Source organism: Tamandua tetradactyla, chromosome 16 (assembly GCF_023851605.1).
Source record: "Tamandua tetradactyla isolate mTamTet1 chromosome 16, mTamTet1.pri, whole genome shotgun sequence".
In the NCBI taxonomy this organism is placed as follows: Eukaryota; Metazoa; Chordata; class Mammalia; order Pilosa; family Myrmecophagidae; genus Tamandua; species Tamandua tetradactyla.
Window position 1 is genome coordinate 52,062,495 of NC_135342.1, and position 18,001 is coordinate 52,080,495.

General features: G+C 45.3%; 1 pseudogene; it reads left to right on the plus strand.

Annotated features, from left to right (window-relative positions):
• The first annotated feature begins 2,722 nt into the window (after positions 1–2,722).
• Positions 2,723–3,297, plus strand: LOC143658436 (small nuclear ribonucleoprotein-associated protein B' pseudogene; annotated as a pseudogene).
• Positions 3,298–18,001: the final 14,704 nt, after the last annotated feature.

The window sequence follows — 18,001 nt, forward strand, 5'->3', positions numbered from 1 at the left end:
GGATGGAGATGGCCTAAGGGCATAACGACTGAAGGAAAGAAGGAGGAACTGTGGTGTATACTGAGCAGCTGCAAAAACTAATGAAGTTGTCAGGCATGCAACTAGGTATATGAATCTTAAGGACTGTATATATTGAATGAGATGTCAGAAACAAAAAGAAAAATATTATTATGCCTCACGCGTATAATATACAAACTCAGTAAATTGAAGTTGAGAGCATAGGTTATCAGGTTAAGGCCTATTGTAAAGGGTCCTAGATAGTAAGCTCTTACAGCAGTCACATGTATTCCACAGTTGTAACTGTTATTTCTAAATTCTGGGATAGTGAGTTGTTTGTATATAACCTGGTTGTTCCCAGAAATTTCAGATATTTATGTGACATCTGAGACTCAAATTTAGAGCTCTGAAGCTATGAAAGTCAGCATTACCCATACCGGAACTGTTTGAAAAGTTGAAAAAGGAATCAGACTTCAAGGAGAGATATGAAAGAAGCTGATCCAGATAGGATGAAGGTAAATCAGAATACAGGGTAAAGGATAATACTGTTTATATTTTAAAACTTCAGCTTCTGTGTGATACCAAAGGGAGAGATGTTCATTTGGTGCAAAATTTATATTTTGTGTAGCACATTACCATTTTAACTTGAATGGGCAGTTTAGTTGAACATGATAAGTACATGGAATCCTGAATAGGGCTTGAGCTCTTGTTGGTTTGTCCAGGTTAGTGTGATGCCCCAATATATCCCAAAGTAATATGGGCAGTGAATAAAGTAGTATTTGCAAAGTCCCCTTGGGGGACTGGGGAGAAAAGAGAAAATATTCAACCTCCCCATTTGGAGAATTTCTGATATTCTCAAAAGAAGTGGAAACAACCAAATCAGTAGGTTGAGCCCTTGATCTTGGGGTTCATCCCTATGAAACTTATTCCTGCAAAGAATCTAAGCCTACTTATAATTATGCCTAAGAATCACCCCAGAGAATCTCTTTTGGTGCTCAGATATGGCCTCTCTCTGCCAAACCAACTTGGCAGGTGAATTCACTGCCTTCTTCCCCCTATGTGGGACATGACTCCCAGGGTTATAAATCTCCCTGGCAACGTGGGACAGAACTCCCGGGGATGATCCAGGACCGGCATCATGGGATTGAGAATGGCTTTTTTGACCAAAAAGGGGAAGAGAGAAATGAGACAATTTAAAGTCTCAGTGACTGAGAGATTTCAAATAGAGTCAAGAGGTAATCCTGGAGGCTATTCTTATGCATTACATCGATATCCCTTTTTAGTTCATGGTGTTTTAAAGTGCTAGAGGGAAGTACCTGAAACTGTTGAGCTGTGTTCCAGTAGCCTTGATCTAGGAGATGATTGTATAACAATAAAACTTTCACAGTGTGACAGTGTGATTGTGAAAACCTTATGTCTGATGCTCCTTTCTCTGGGGTATGGTCAGATGAATAAAAATATATATATGGATAAAAAATAAATAAGTAATAGGAGGGATAAGGAGGAAAATAAATTGGGTAGATTGAAATACTAGTGGTCAATGAGAGGGAGAGGTAAAGGGTATGGGATGTATGAGTTTTTTCTTTTAATTTCTTTTTCTGGAGTGATGAAAATATTGTAAAACTGATCATGGCGATGAATATACAACTATGTGATGATATTGTAAGCCACTGATTGTATACCATGTCTGGACTGTATGTGTATGAAGATTTATCAATAGAAATATATATATATATAATAAAAAAGAATATATGTAAAAAAAAAAAAGAAGAAGAAGAAAACAAAAGGACACTTATGGCTCTAACTGAGGCTCTCTTTGGGTTTCATGCACTAGGTTTGCCTTCCTGATACCTATAATTCCCGGAGGGTTCCTAGGTCATATAAATCTGGAAACTCAGAGGGACCAGCCTGTCCCAAGTTATCAGTTAACAATATCTTCCTATCCTTTAGTGTTGACACCTCCTTCTCAATATGAAAAAGTCAAAACGGGCATTGCCCAAAGATCCCTTTAGATTGGGAGAAGGATCAAAGGAGAAGGAGGAGGCATAACAGAGAGAATAGGATTTAGCAAACATGTGTGACTGCCGAATCACTCTATCAATACTCCTTTTAGCTTCCAGTGTTTAGGAGCAGCTAGAAGGAAAATTCTGAGATGGTGGAATGGTAGCCCATGACAAACCCTAGAATCTGTTCAAGTGTGCTTTGAAAAATTATTGCTTTTTTCTTTCTTTGCTTTGCATAGATGTTATATTATATAATTAAAAAGCTAAAAAAAAAGAAAGAGAGAGAGAAAGCCCCAGAGGAAGAAGCCAGAAGTAGAACCTGAACAGAACCGGAAGAGAAGGGAGAGACCAGGAGATGCCACCAAAGGCCCTGCTATGTGATAAGCTATGGACCAGAATCACCAGCATCCAGCCCAGAATGCCACAGTCTTCAGGAAGAAAGCATTGCTTTGATGATGCCTTGATTTGGACATTTTTCCAGCCTCAAAACTGTAAGCGAATGAATTCTCATTGTTTAGGTCAAAAAAAAAAAAAAGAAAAGAAAATTATTGCTTTTTTCTTTCTTTGCTTTGTATACATGTTATATTTCACAATTTAAAAAATAATTTTAAAAAATTGATAAGGCATTTCTGGTAGTGGCAGCAAGAATTGGGTCACTGGCACACGTCTAGGCCTGTGCAGAGCTAATCCTGCGGGAATCTGAGCCATCGGGAACTGCCGCCATGACTGTGGACAAGAGCAGCAAGATGCTTCAGCACACCAACTACAGGATGAGGTGCATCCTGCAAAATGGCTGCATCTGCATTGGCACCTTCAAGGTTTTAACAAGCATATGAACCTGATCCTTTGTGACTGTGATGAGTTCAGGAAGATTAAGCCAAAGAACCCAAAACAAGCAAAAAAGAAGAGAAGCATATCCTTGGTCTGGTGCTGCTGGTCTCAATGACAGTAGAGGGTCCTCCTCCCAAAGATACTGGCATTGTTCAAGTGCCACTTGCTGGAGCTACTGGAGGCCCAGGGATTGAGAAGGCAGCTGGCAGAGGTATTACAGCTGGTGTTCCCATCCCCCAGGCTCCTACAGGACTTGCAGGGCCAGTCCGTGGGGTTGATGGGACATCCCAGAAGGTGATAACTCCACAAGGGAGGCACTGTTGTAGCCACTGCATCTGCTGCCATGGCCAGTATTGTAGGAGCCCTGACCCATTACCTACCTGATCATGGGCCGAGGAGCACCCCCTCCAGGCATGATGGGCCCACCACCTGAGTGAGGCCTCCCGTGGGTCCCCCCAATGGATGAGGGTCTCCAATGGATTCAGCAGTGGGTTCTTAGATATGACACCAAAAGCACATGCAAAAAAAGAAGAAAAGATAAATTTGTTTTCATAAAAATTTAAAACTTTTGTGCATTAAAGAAAAGTGAAAAGACAACCTTCAGGATGGGAAAAATAGTTTCAAACCATATATCAAATAAGAGTTTAATATCCAGAATTTATAAAGAACTCCTACAGCTCAACCAAAAAAGTCAAATAATCCAGTTTAAAAATGGGCAAAGAACTTGAATAGACATTTCTCCAAAGAAGAAAATACAAATGGCCAATACACACATGAAGAAATGCTCAAGATCATTAGCCTTTAGGGAAATGCAAATTAAAACTGCAATAAGATACCGCTTCACACCTACAAGGATAGCTATTATTTAAAAGAAAGAAAGAAAGAAAAAAGTGTTGGAGAGTGTGTGGAAAAATAAAATATAGAATTACCATTTGATCTGGCAATCTTACTTCTAGGTATAGACTCAAAGAGAGTGAAAACTGGGTTGCAAACAGATACTTGTACACCGATATTTATAGCAACATTATTCAAAATAGCCAAAAGCTGGAAACAACCTAAATGTCCATCAGCTAATGAATGGATAAACAAAATGTGGTACATAGACACAATAGAATATTCAGCCATAAGAAAAAATGAAGTTATGAGACATTCTGCAACATGGAAGAAACTTGAAAACATTGTGTTCAGTAAAATAAGCAGGATACACAGGGACAAAAATTGTATGATATCACTTATAAGAGATGACTAAGAATAGCCAATGTGCAGAGATAGAAAGCAAATTAGAGGTAACCAGAGAAAGGAGGGATGGGGATGAGGAGTGTTTGTTTTAAAAAAGTATTTTTTTAAATCATTGGTTTGTCATAGGTTGAAGGATTGGGATGGAGAAAAGAGATGAATGGATGGCACACAGAGCCTTTTTATAATAGTGAGACAATTGTGTATGATGCAGGGATGGTGGATACCTAAGAGTATATATATATCAAAGCCCATAGAACTGTATCCACACAGATTGAACCCTAATGTAAATTCTGAACTTTAGCTACTAAAGATATATAAATATTGGTTCTTCATGACAAGTGTACCACACTAATGCATGATGTTAATAAGGGAAACGACCTCGTGTACAGCCCGTGTGGGGTGGCATATGGGAGCTCGGTACTTTCTGCACTATTTTTCTGTAAACGTAAACCTGCTCTAATAGTAAAGTTTATTAAACAAGTAAACCAAGGTATTAACAAGGATTTGCTGTGGCTAGAGAGAGAGAGAGAGAGAGAGACTGCGCTAAAACAGCATCAAAAAGGCAAGTGTAGGATATGTTCACATGAATTTGTTAGGATAGAAGAATTATCCTGCATACCTGGATCCTGGATGTCTTAGAGAATTTGATATTTCTGATATTCCAGAAATGTGAACGAACACCCAATTTGTATATAATTTGAAAAGTCCATGCCCCCTCTCTAAGATGCCCAAGCTAAAAAAAGTCTCTTGCCTACAACATCATTGAAATGCATTTAATCCCTTGGCACGGGTGGAGCATAGATTATTTAATCCACAGTAGAGTGTGGGCTCTTGGGTCAGACCCCTGGCTTCACATCTCAGCTCTGATCACAACCTATCTCATTCCCTCTGTCTCTGTTTTCCTCATCTATAAAATAGGGACAATAATGGGTGATGTTTAAAAGAGTTCGTGTGTGTGAAATGGTTAGAAGAGAATCTGGCTCATGATATATGTTAATGAAATGTCAGCTGTTATTGTTTCCAGTGTTTTGCTTTTGCAGCATTCCTAACTAAAGCTTAGCACACATCATGATTACTCCTGGGACAAATTACTAAGGGATAAGTTCCTGGATGTGAATGTGCTGGGTGGAATCATTACCATATTTACAAGACTTTAAATACTTAATGCAAACTTTTCCTCTGTAAAGATTCGAATGCAATAAATATTCTAGGTGCTGGGCTTACAATGATGAAAGAAATGGATGAAAATCCCTGCCAATGTGGAGTTTACATTAAAAAGGGGGTAGGCAGTATACGAAATAAATAAGTTATCTGTTAGAAGATGACAAGTACTCCTGAGAAAAATAAAGCCAGGAAAGGGGCTGCATGGCTGGGTGGGGACTGCAGTTCTAAAGAGGATGGTCAGGGAAGCCTCCAGAGAAGGTGACATTGGAGCAAAGACCCGAAGGAAGGAGGGAAACGTGCAGATGCCTGGAGAAGGAGTACTCCAGGCAGAGGGAATGAGTAAGTACAGAGGAGCCGGGGCAGGAGCTTGCCCAGCCTGTGAGTGAGGGAGCAGTGGGAGGAGGAGAGGACGGAGCACTCTAGGGGCGGGGACATGTCACGCAGGGCCTGGCAGGTTGCATCAAACTACGCTTTGGTAGCAGCTTTACTTTTGTCCAACTATTGGACTAGGAAGGTGAAGTAGGTGTTCAAGGGGACAATTAGAATTAATTTGAAATTATGTTTTTCTTGTTTTAAAAGCAGTAAAAGGAAGTGACAACTCTTTTACTGTCCCCCAAGAAAATCAACAGTTCCTTATTTCCTGAGTAAAACGTGAATATTTCATATACTCATGTCCAGTCTTTTGCTCCTAGAACAGGAAGAACCAAGGGTAAAATTAAAAGGCACAGGGCGGGCCATGGTGGCTCAGCAGGCAGGAATGCTCGCCTGCCATGCCAGAGGACCTGGTTCGATTCCCGGTGCCTGCCCATGTAAAAAAAAAAAAGGCACAAGCCTGTTTTGTATACTGCTGGGTCAGGTTTCCAGACAGTCTGTTTAGCAGGTGTGCAGCTTTGAGACAGTATTTTTCAAGGGATTTTAGGTCTGTGGGAAGTGCCCATGAGTCTGTTATGCCATTGCCCAGGGCCCAAGGCCTCTCCTGCTCCTTCTCTCCCCACACCTCATGACCACAAAGCTGCCAGCCCAGAGTCACGTGCAGAGGGCAAGGGGCCAACTTGGAGGTGGCAGTGCAGTACAAAGAAGCAGCAGCACAAGTTCAGCTTTGGGACCACCATTGCTAAAACAGTTAACCTGGGATTTCCAGCCACTTCCCCAAACTGGAGAACCTGTGCTTCAAAATAAAAAAGAGGACATTCCAGGGGCGTGGAAGGTACCAAGCTATGGCTGAAATGGTTATAACTGGAAGGTGGCAAATCCTGGTGTAGATTGAGGCTGACAGGTGTACCTGTTGACTTTTGGGGTCAAAGCTGCTCCCTGGCATGATGCTTCTCCCATTTGTTGCTTCCCGTGTTGACAGTGTGTCCCTGCTTGGCTGGGGGCCCTAGGGGAAAGTATAGAAAAATGAATTCTGAGGTGCTGCCCCTTCTCATTGGGCAGGGAGTGGACACTTGTGCCACCAGAGGTTTGGCAGGTGTCCCACAAGTCTTCCCTTCTCCAAGCTGGCGCTCATCAGTTTGTTCTTTCTTTCCCTCCCCTTTCCTCCCTCCTTTCCTTTTTCCAGTCTCTCTCCTTCCTCCCCTCCCTCTCTTCTTCCTTCTTCTTTTCTGTAGGTGGTGTGGTTTATCATTATGAATTGGGTGTAAACATAAAAGATCACTTGTCCTGGTGAGTGTACCTTAGTTCATTTTAATTTTTAGCAGAAATAATAAATGTTATTGAAAAAAATAAAGCAATCTGAACATATCCAAATAGAAAGGGCAAGTCCCCACCTCTTCCACTTCCTACTTTTACCCTCCCAGATCCTCATGGCTAACAATTCAGTATCCAATTTCCAGACTTATTTCTCCATGCATACACATATTTTCATTTATAGCTTTTATATAGAAATGGACTATAAGCTCCCCCTGTTTAATTCACTGTTGTGTCCCAGTGCCTGGCACTTGGTAGGCATTGAAAATATTTTCTGAACAAGTAAATTATGAATTTCTAAAATTTGTTTTTTTCTCACTCAAAACAACATGATGGACACACTTCTATGTCATTTACCTGTTAAAGCTGCTGGAATGCAATATACCAGAAACGAGATGGCTTTTAAAAAGGGAATTTATTAAGTTACAAGTTTACAGTTCTAAGGCCATGAAAATGTCTAAACTAAGGCATCCAGAAAAAAATATGTTGACTCAAGAAAGGCCAATGTCTGTCATGTGGGAAGAAGGCACATGGCTGGTGTCTGTTGGTCCTTGTTTCCAGTTCTGTTGCTTCTAGCTTCTGATGCCAGTGGTTTCCTCTCTAAACATCTGTGGGCCTTCACTTAGCTCCTCTGGGACACAACCCTGGGTTCTGGCTTACTTAGCATCTCATGGGAAGGTACATGGAGACATCTACTCTCTCTGTAAACATTCCAAGCATCCGTTCTACAAGCATCTGCATCTGAGGTTTTTCCAAAATGTTTCCCTTTTAAAGGACCCCAATAAACTAATCAAGACCCACCTTAAATGGGCAGGGTCATAGCTCCATCTCATCAAAAGCTCACACCCACAGTTAGGTATGTCACATCACCATGGAAACAATCCAATCAAAACAATAGGTCTGGCCCCACAAGTATGGATCAGGATTAAAACATGTCTTTTCTGGGGTAAACAATAGTTTCAGACTGGCATATATCTCTTTTTATGGCTGTGCAGTGTTGCACAGAGTGGCTGCCCCATCATTCAGCCAGACCCTGTTATCAGACATTAGGCTGTCACCGTGTTTTCAGTATTTAAAATCATTGTGCCTGTATCCTTACATACTCGTGGGTGTTTCTGTAGGCAAGTGGCTCCCACACATGGCCACACCTGAATCCCCAGAGCCTGTGAGTACATTACCTTACATGGAAGAGGCGATTACGTTAAGAATCTTGACATAAGGAGATTACCCTGGGTTCTCAGGTGGGTCCAGTGTAATCACAAGGGTCTTTCCAAGAAGGGGACAGGAGGGTCACCTGGTCAGGGTGCTACCACTGCTAGAAAGGGGCCAGAATTGAGCCCAGGAAGGTGGGCTCGAAAAGGCAAGAAAATGGATTCTCCCCTATAGCCTCCAGAAGAGACACAGCCCTGCCAACCCAATTTGGATTTCTGACCCATAAATTTTTGCAATTTCAAGCCAGCAAGCTTGTAGGTAACAATGAGAAACTAATACAGCAAAAGGCCTGGAAATGGAGTTGCTGGTTCAAAAGATAAACCCATTATCATCTCTCATACATGCGTGGTTTCCATCCTGATCCCTGACCTCTGGGTGCCTTCTAACGTGACGAGGCCCCTCCCAGAACGGGCTTCCCAGAATGACGTCACCTCTCCAGCAGCTGCTGGCCACACCCACAGAGTAAGCTCTTGTTGGATTGCATCAGAACCTTTGGAAACCTCATATTAAACCACGTGGTCATCAAGCTAGAAGACAGCTGAATACCTAAAGCTTCCTCAGCCACATCTCTGCTGTTCTGTTCTTGTGCCATTTGTTTGTTTTTGACCCTAGGGCAGGACTTGACATTTATCTCTCTTAAATTTCACGTTGTCTAAATAAACAGATATTAGAAACTCCCACATCAAACTACCAGCCAGTTCTTTGTTGCCATTTAAATTCCATGTGCTTTTGGAGAATGGGAAAAGCAAGTAGATTTGGCCTCTTAGATGTCTCTTGAGAGAAGAGAAGCTAAGAGAGGTAACATAAATAATAGAGGGAGTAAAAGCTTCCACATCAGAATGGCTCCCCTTCAAGGTTTTTAAGGCCTAACAAATTTCTTCATGGGAAAGCATCATCAGAGATCCCGGCTCAGAGCAGCAACTGGATTTATGTGGGGAATTTATTTTGTTCCTAGTGCCAGAGAGGCCGATCCATTCAAAGGCTGATCCATTTGACCCCGGAAGCTGCAGGCCTCCTCCAGTGTCGCCACAAAGGAGGCGGCCTTGGAAGCCCACAGGCTGCACATCATGGGCCAGACGGCCTTCCGGACCCTGCCCAGTTCCCTGGAATCCTGCCCAGTACACAGCAGAGCAATTCCTCCTCATTGCCTGGTTGGGGATAGGATACTTAACAAATCCAAAGCAAGCTGAAGTTGGAGAGAGCTAATTCCGTCCCAGCCCCTCCCTTGACAGATAGGGAACAAGGCTGGATAGTTCTCTAAATTGTGGTTTATGGATTTCCTCATGAAATGGCTCTGGGGACATATTTTACCTAGTCTGATGGTAGGTGTGCTGAGCCAGATGGAGAAGACACTTTCTGACAAGACTCACAGCACACTCACATCACAGGTGCCTTCCACCAGGAGACAAAGGGTGCCAGGGACAAAGGCCCAGGGTCTCTGGTTCTTTTAGCCAGGCCCTGAAGGAGACGTGAGGGAACCTGGACAGGGAGCCCTCAAGGCTGATGTTTAGAGGAGAGGCTGACCCAGGTAAGGACGTTGCAGCAAGAGGACCTGGTGGCAGGACCCACCTCCTCTCATATCCTGAGCAGCCGTAACTAGGCCCCAAACTCGTATCCTCTACTCAGCAAAACAGGAGCCCTGGAATTTTGGGGTTCCTCCAGCACCTGTCTCAGGCTCCAGTTAACAACTATTGTTATTACTTGTTCGTGCTCCTTGAGGGTCTTTCCACCCTCTTTCCAAGGCATTCCTTTTTATCCCTTGTCATTGCATTTACAATGTGTCACGGTGGCCCTTGCAAACTGGCATCCTAGGCAGCCTCCTGGCCAACCAGGCCTTTGAAATGGCTCTGCCTTCAGCTCTCCGCCTTGGAGAAATATACAGCAGCATTTTCAAGGTCTCCCTACCTGGGAGGAGTCTCTGTGTTTCTTAGTTCCAGAATGTAGCCACTAGCCTGCTTATTCTGATCCTTACTAAGACTTCTCAGCTGAGAAATGTTTATTTGGTACAAAATATATATTTTGACTAGTGTGTTTCCTAATTTAACTTATATAGACAGTTCAATTGAACGCCATAAGTACATGGAACCTTGAATAGGGCATGAGATTTTGTAGGTTTGTTCAGGTTAGTGTGATGCCCCGATAAATCCCAGAGTGATCTGAAGAGTGAATAAATAAATATTTGCAAAGTCCCCTTGGGGGAATGGGGAGAAGTGGGGGAAATTCATTTGGAGAATTCCTGATATTCTCACAAAGAGTGGGGACAACCAAACCAATAGGCCAAGCCCTCGATCTTGGGATTTGTTCCTATGAAACTTGTCCCTACAAAGGACAGGCTAAGCCTACTTAAAATTAGGCCTTAGAGTCACCCCCAGAGAACCTATTTTGCTGCTCAGATGTGTCCTCTCTCTCAGCCAACACGACAAGCAAATTCACTGCCCTCCCCCTCTCTAAGTGGGACATGACTCCCAGGGGTATAAACCTCCCTGGCAATGTGGGACAGATATCCTAGAATGAGCGGGGACTCAGCATCAAGGGACTGAGAAAACCTCAACCAAAAGGGGGAAGAGAGAAATGAGACAAAATAAAGTGTCAGTGACAGAGATTTCAAACAGAGTCAAGAGGTTATTCTTATGCATTATATAGATATCCCTTTTCAGTTTATGGTTGAGTGGTTAAAGGAAACTACCTGAAACTGTAGAGCTGTTCTCCAGTAGCCTTGTTTCTTAAAGATGATTGTATAAAGATATAACATTTACAATGTGACTGTGTGATTGTGAAAACCTTGTGTTTGATGTTCCCTTTATCTAGGGTATGGAAAGATGAGTAAAAAATACGAATAAAAAAATACACAAATAATAGGGAGAACAAAGGTTAAAATATATTGGGTAGATGGAAACACTAGTGGTCAGTGAGAGGGAGGGTTAAGGAGTATGGTATGTATGAGTTTTTTCTTTTTTCTTTTTATTTCTTTTTCTGGAGTGATGCAAATGTTCTAAAAAATGATCATGGTGATGAATATACTACTATGTGATGATATTGTGAGCCTTTGTACATGTTCGTATGTTAAGAATCTTTGTCTTTGTATGCTGTTTTCTCAATAAAAATATTTTTTTTAAAAACTGAAAAAAGAAAAAAGACTTCTCAGCTCAGTAAAGGTTTGTAGACACATCCAAATCCATCACCTGGAAAATACAAACCATCCGTCCTGTTTGCATTGGGCAGCCCAGGGTTATGGGCTCCACACAGACAGTGACGGGGCCCAGACCGCTTCATTCCATGATCTTTCATCCTTGACTGGAAATATTTTCCTAGCCCGGCTCAGCAAGCTCACCATTAGCCCAGATGGAAAATTCCAGCAGAGCCTTCCCGTTTGGCAGTTCTAGAAATGCCACCTTAGCAGGGTGTGGACTTGCCATAGGCCAAGTGCTTTCTCTGCATGATGGGACCACAGGCATTATGGTGTGAGTGTTCCCAGCTGTCCCAGGCCTGCTGAAGAGGTGTCTGGCATCATCTGCTCCGTTTCTTCACCCACCCTCCCTGGGAGATAGAAAGGAAAAGAACTACCCTCTTGGGGAATCAAGAACCATGGCAGCAGGCTATGCTGCTGCGCATGTCTGCCCCGCCCTTGCCTGCCATGCCAGAGGACCCAGGTTCGATTCCCAGTGCCTGCCCATGTTAAAATAATAATAATAAAAAATAATAATAACCATGGCAGCACATGCAGTGGCCGGCAGCAGCCAGCGCTGCGTGATCACCTCGTCCACTGACTGTGGCGTGAGCAGTGCTGAGGCCAGGCAAGGGCGGGGCAGACATGCGCAGATGAGGGAGAGTCTTCTTGAAAGGAGCTTGGGCGTCTCCTGGGAGCTGTAGGGTGTTAGGATGGGGAGTTGGCCTGGCACGGCTGTGGTGTATGAGCCTCGACCCCTTGTGTGGTCTTCAGGAGACGGTGAGGACCTGTTGGAACTCCCGTGGCTGCGTTTCTTTCTTGAGACCCTGCCCCAGGACTGGCCCAGCAGGTCTCAGAGCCTCAGCAGGTTTCCCTGTGCACTACTCTCTGTTTATGCTCATGACAACCCTGAGGTTTGGGTGTTATCATCATCCCCATTTTACAGACGAGAAAACTGAGGAGCAGACAGGTAAAGTGACAGGCTGGACATCTTCCATGGCTGAGCTGCTGGGAGTCCTGCCTGCCTGGGAAGGAGAGTGGGCCTACCACTGGCTCTGTGCATCTTCTCCATTTGCCTAAGCACAGAGCCCACCTCACCCCTGCCCTAAGCCCAGGGCTTCAGGAGCCATGCGGGCCACAGCCTGAGCGGATTCCCTCCCAACGGGCTGTTGGTGAGAGATGACAGAGAAGCAGTAGGTTCTCTAATTCCTATGCTGCCCAGAGGACCAGGCTGGGTCTCTTCTGAAGCAACCCAGGAGGTGGAGAAGGGTCAGGTTCCATGATGTTAGCCACATGACAGGCCAACGAGCCAGGCTGGCAAGACCACTGCTGTGGAAGCGGCCTGGCATCCCCACTGCTCTCGCATCGTAACAAGAACCCGTCCCCCAACCCAGCACAAAAATGGTGCAAAGGTGGTGTGCGCCTAGATGAGACTCCCCAGCACTGCCCACATTTCTCCTGGAGGCATGCCCAGCATTTGGGGAGGGAGAAATCCTCCTTATGAGAACCTCTGGGCGCCCCCTTCCCCATCCACTGGTTTCCGTCGGTGCCGAGGTCCCCACTTCCTCATCCACTGAACACCCGCTCACCCACCATGTGAGAACTGGGAACCGCCACGCGAGCCCCAGGCTTTGCTCCGGGGTCCTGCAGTGGACAGGACAAGCACTCCTTTATGGAATTTTCCTTCCCCCCTCACTGCTTTCCAGGGCCTTGAGTCAACAGCAGCCCTGCCCTGGACCACTGCAGCAAGAACCTTGTCTGTCCTTGGTCAGTCAAGGCCACGACAGTCCTTGTCTCCTTGTGTGATCACGAGGGCCAGGGTGGGGGATGGGGGCGGCGCCTAGAATAACGCCTCTGGGGCAGGGCCATTATTATACTAGTATTATTGTTACTGTGTAATAATCACACTCTACTAGAACGTAAACTTCAGGGCAGGGCCGGCATTCGGTTACTTCCTACATCGCCCTTCTAGAATATAAGAAAAAAGAAGCCACTGAGGTGGAAGGGCACCGAGTTAGGAATCAGGAGTTTGAGTTCAGCCTCTGTCCTTCCTTCCCGCAGTCATTTGGTTAATAAGCGCTGAGATCTACTCAGGCGTCTGTGTTTGGTATATGAGGTCCCTCACCTGATGGGGCTCTCAGCCCAGGGGGAGAGGCGGACACTCAACACACGAGTTAATTTCAGATGATGACCAGTGCTGTGAAGAAAATAAGGCAGGATGACAGCACGTCTGGGCTGGGCAGGACTAGGTGGGCATGCCAGCCGGGGCACCCGGAGGTGGCGCTCAGAAGGGCTGCTTGAGGGAACTTACTGAGCAGGCTGGATGTAGAGGGCTGGGCACAGTTAAGGGACATCTTTGGGGGCCTGAAGCCCCAGGGACTAGCCTCAGCTGGAAACCTCTGCCTCCCCCAGCTCTGAAGGCCAGGAGAGGGAGCTGCCACAGACCCGGCAGGACCTGTGGGAGAGGGCCACCAAATAGGAATTCCTGCAGGAGAGGAGCCAGGCATGGCCTGGTGGGGGAGGTGTCAAGGGATGCCCTCTCCAGCCCCCTCCTCCCTCCCATGTCCACCGGTCCTCTCTTGGCCTAATTGTACCAGAGGTCAGGAATGGCAGACCCGCAGACCGGCCACCTGGGGCACAGAGGAGCTGGAGAAGGGAACCGTGGGTCTGGGGGGCAAATGGAGAATTGTCCACCCTCACCCGGTGGTCAAGGGAGGCGCCTGTGCAGACGAAATTGTACGTGTGAAAATCCTGGTTGAGGGATCACTAGAAGCTAGTGAGTGATGGAATGCAATTTTCTGGGCCTCAGTTTCCTCATCTGTTAAACAAAGCTTCGAACCCAAAGAATGCCAAGATGTCCTCAAGTGCTTACATCCCAGGATTCCAACTGCCACCGTGGCCTGAGTCTGGGGCTCTGTGCACCCCGCTGCACCCCACTGCAGGGAAGTAGACCTGAATCTACTTCCGAAGTAGGGCCGAAGCATTGTGTCTGACAATGTGCAGGATGTGCCAATTAAAGGAAAATTGCATTGTATCTTCAAACGTGGAGTATATCCCTATGTTAAAAGTAAAAAAAAAATAACAAATTTAAGCACGAAAAAAAGACTGGAAGGAAAAACACCACAAATCTGAACAGCTATAATCAGCGGGGTTTTTTATTTCGTTTTGTTTTCTGCTTTCTATTATTTTCCACATTTGCAATTTTTCTAAGTTGAGGATGGGGGAAAATTTTCGTGAAGCAACACTCATTGGGCCGTAAGCATTTATTAGCAGTTTAAGAAAATGTGGCTCTGGCCCTGGAACTTTAAAGGCTGTGGACTCAGAAGTGGTCCAAGCTGCCCATCCTCCTGCCTCCACCCCTCCTTCTCCCAGGTCCGCTGAGGCCCGAGTGTGGGTCACGCCCAGGGAGAGGACTTAGCAATGCAGCCACCACCGAGGAGTCTCCTCCTGCCCTCTCGGCAACAGAGGATGGAGAGCAAATTGCCTCTGTCTGCTTTTTTTTTTTTAACTGCCCCAAGTTTTTCTGTCTCCAACAGGCCAGCTGACCTAAATTCACTGGGTAATAAATACTTGGTTGGCGGTGGTTCTCCTTCCACTGTTGCTTCCCTGCGGTGGGTCTGGTTTTCAAAAGCCTCTTTATATGCAGATTTCTGGCCCTTGGAGGGCTGCAGGGATAAATGATTAAACGTGCGGGCTCTGGAGCCAGGGGAACCTAGATACAAACCCTGGCCCTGCTGCACGCAGGCTCTGGGACCAGGGCCAGTGACTCTTCCCTTGGGGCTTTAGCTTCCTGGTCTGCAAAATGGGACAGGGTGCTGGGAGGGCGAGGCTGGATGATAGACCGAAAAGACCAAGCTCAGCTCCAGGCGCGGTGATGGGTGGGCTTCCCGAAGCCTCTGGTCCATCTCCACCACTGGGCTCAGAGTTGGGCACCAATCAGCTGGAGGAGCAGCAACCACCACCCTTGGCGTTTCTCCTGGGACAGTGACTGACACTCCATTGCCCATCTGCTCCCTCAGAACCGAGCGCCCAGCTCCCCCGCCCCCCCATCTGCCTCTTAGTACCAGGCTTCCTGTGCGCAGCCCTGAGCTGGCGGTCTGCACCAGATCGCTCTGTTCCCACATGCCGCGCTCCCATCACTCAGGGATGGAAGCCACAGCTGGGCTCCCAGGCCCCCCAGGGCTCTCACACTTACTGCCTCCCCACTCTGCCGAAACCTGCAGGCTGTGGGTGCCTGGGTGTCCTCCAGCACAGGAGACTGGATTTTTTCCTGATGTTTCGCTTCAGACCAAGGTTTACTGCAAAAAAAAATTTTAAAGAGGGGAGACTGAGAGGGGCTCACCCATGGGGATAGGACCCAGTTTTGGAGGGTGCGAGGTCAGGCAAGGGGGCTGGCCTCCGGAATGGCTGTCCAGAGGAACGGGATGTTCCAACAGGCAAATGAGCAGATCATAGCAACAGGAAATTTGCTCAGCGCGCAGCTGCTAAATCAGGGCCAGGGACCTCTGAGAGTAAGTCAGACTACAGGCCATACAGGCCTAGAGGTCAAGCTCTAGAGCCAGTAGCTCCAGGTTCAAATGCCAGCTGATGTTTCCTCTGCCCAGCGCGCATTCTCAGATTCTGTTGATTGTGCCCTGTTGTCCCCTGTGAGATCACCCTTTGGTTCACATGATTTATAGAAGCTGACATCAAGCCCGGTCCCAGGAAAGCAGCACATGACCCCCTTTGCTCAAGCCATTCACGTCCCCTGGCCAAGATGGGAGCAGGCACGTGACCAAGTCAGAGGCCTGGGCCACCCCCTAAGCGCAGGTGAGCTCCTGTTGGACCTGAAACCAGAGAGGAGGCGGGGGACTGAGTTACTGCCTCTATCTGGCCACCAAACCAGGCCTGGGACTGAAGCAAACAGACAGAAGCAAGAGCCAGAGATGGGGAGAAACCCATGCCTGATACCATCTGAGTCCCTGGATCAGCCGGGCCTGAAACAGCTGCATCCCCAGACCTTTCAGTTCAACGAGTAAACAAATTACTCTTTTTCTTTAAACAATTTTTTGTATAAGCCAGCTTAAGTCAGGTTTCTGTCATATACAACTGAAAGAGTTGCTTGAATGCACATGCATACGCAGACCAATCACAGATTTTTAAAAATGATGTGAATAAAAGACAACAATATCTGTCTGTTGCATTTGGCTAGTCATGGTTGGTTAGGGATTGGTGGAGATGGATGGATTGGTGATTAGCGTTGGAGAATATCTGATGTGGGCAGAGGAGCTTTTCCACGAGTGCTTTGTGGAGCCCCGATCCAAGCCTGCCCTTTCCCTCTTCTTTCTGGAGGGTGTTGTGAAGGCAGACAGGTTACATCACGGGCACTCCCAGGGGTACGGCCTTGGCCCACCTCTCCACAGGTCCACTGAACTAATGCTTTTCAACACATCAGGAATGGGATCCTTAGATCAGGAGAAGAGCAATGAAAGGCATGTATTTGGAGAGAAGGCAGTAGAGCAGTGGAGGGAATCCCATGTCCAGAGGGGAAGAGGCAGGTAATCAATAAACTGGGCAGTCCCTGAGTTGAATGAATAAATGAATGAACCAGCAGGCCTCTCAGAAGAGCAGAGTGCAGGGGTGGTTATTATTTGGGAATTTTCCTGAGACCTCAGAAGACTGTGGGGATACCTCTTGGTATAGCATTCCCCAAATTTCAGCCATTCAAGTACCCTGATCAGATTTTTGCCACATTTGCATACCACCTTACTATTATATACTTAATATTTTCATCTAAAATAACCCACCTTAAAAAACTGATGAAATTGTTATTATTATTTTGTATTCTGTATGGTGGGGTCACATTTCATTCTTTTTCCATGAGTATCCCATTATTGCAGCATCATTTGTTGACTTATTTTGTTTGTTTGTTTTTGTTGGTTTCTTTGTTTGGGAAGTTCATGAACTGGGAATCGAACCCAGCTCTCCCTCATGGCAGGCGAGAATTCTACCACTGAACTACCCTCACACCCCCTGAACTTATTATTATTATTATTTGCATGGGCAAGCACCGGGAATCGAACCTGGATCTCTCACACGGCAGGCGAGAACTCTGCCACTGAGCCACTGTTGCCTACCCTGAACTTATTATTATTTTTTTTATTTTCATTGTGTTTTAATCTTTTTTTTTGCCTTTTTTTATTAATTAAAAAAAGAATTAACAAAACAATTAGAAATCATTCCATTCTACATGTACAATCAGTAATTCTTAATAACATCACATAGTTGCATATTCATCATTTCTTAGTACATTTGCATCGATTTAGAAAAAGAAATAAAAAAATAAAAAGACAACAGAATAAGAATTAAAACATTAATAGAAAGAAAAAAAAAAAACCTATACCTCACATACAGCTTCATTCAGTGTTTTAACATAATTGCATTACAATTGGGTAGTATTGTGCTGTCCATTTCTGAGTTTTTATATCCAGTCCCGTTGTACAGTCTGTATCCCTTCAGCTCCAATTACCCCTTCTCTCTTTTTTTTTTTTAATTAATGGAAAAAAAGAAATTAACCCAACATTTAGAAATCATACCATTCTACATATGCAATCAGTAATTCTTAACATCATCACATAGATGCATGATCATCATTTCTTAGTACATTTGCATTGGTTTAGAAAAACTAGCAACATAACCGAAAAAGATATAGAATGTTAATATA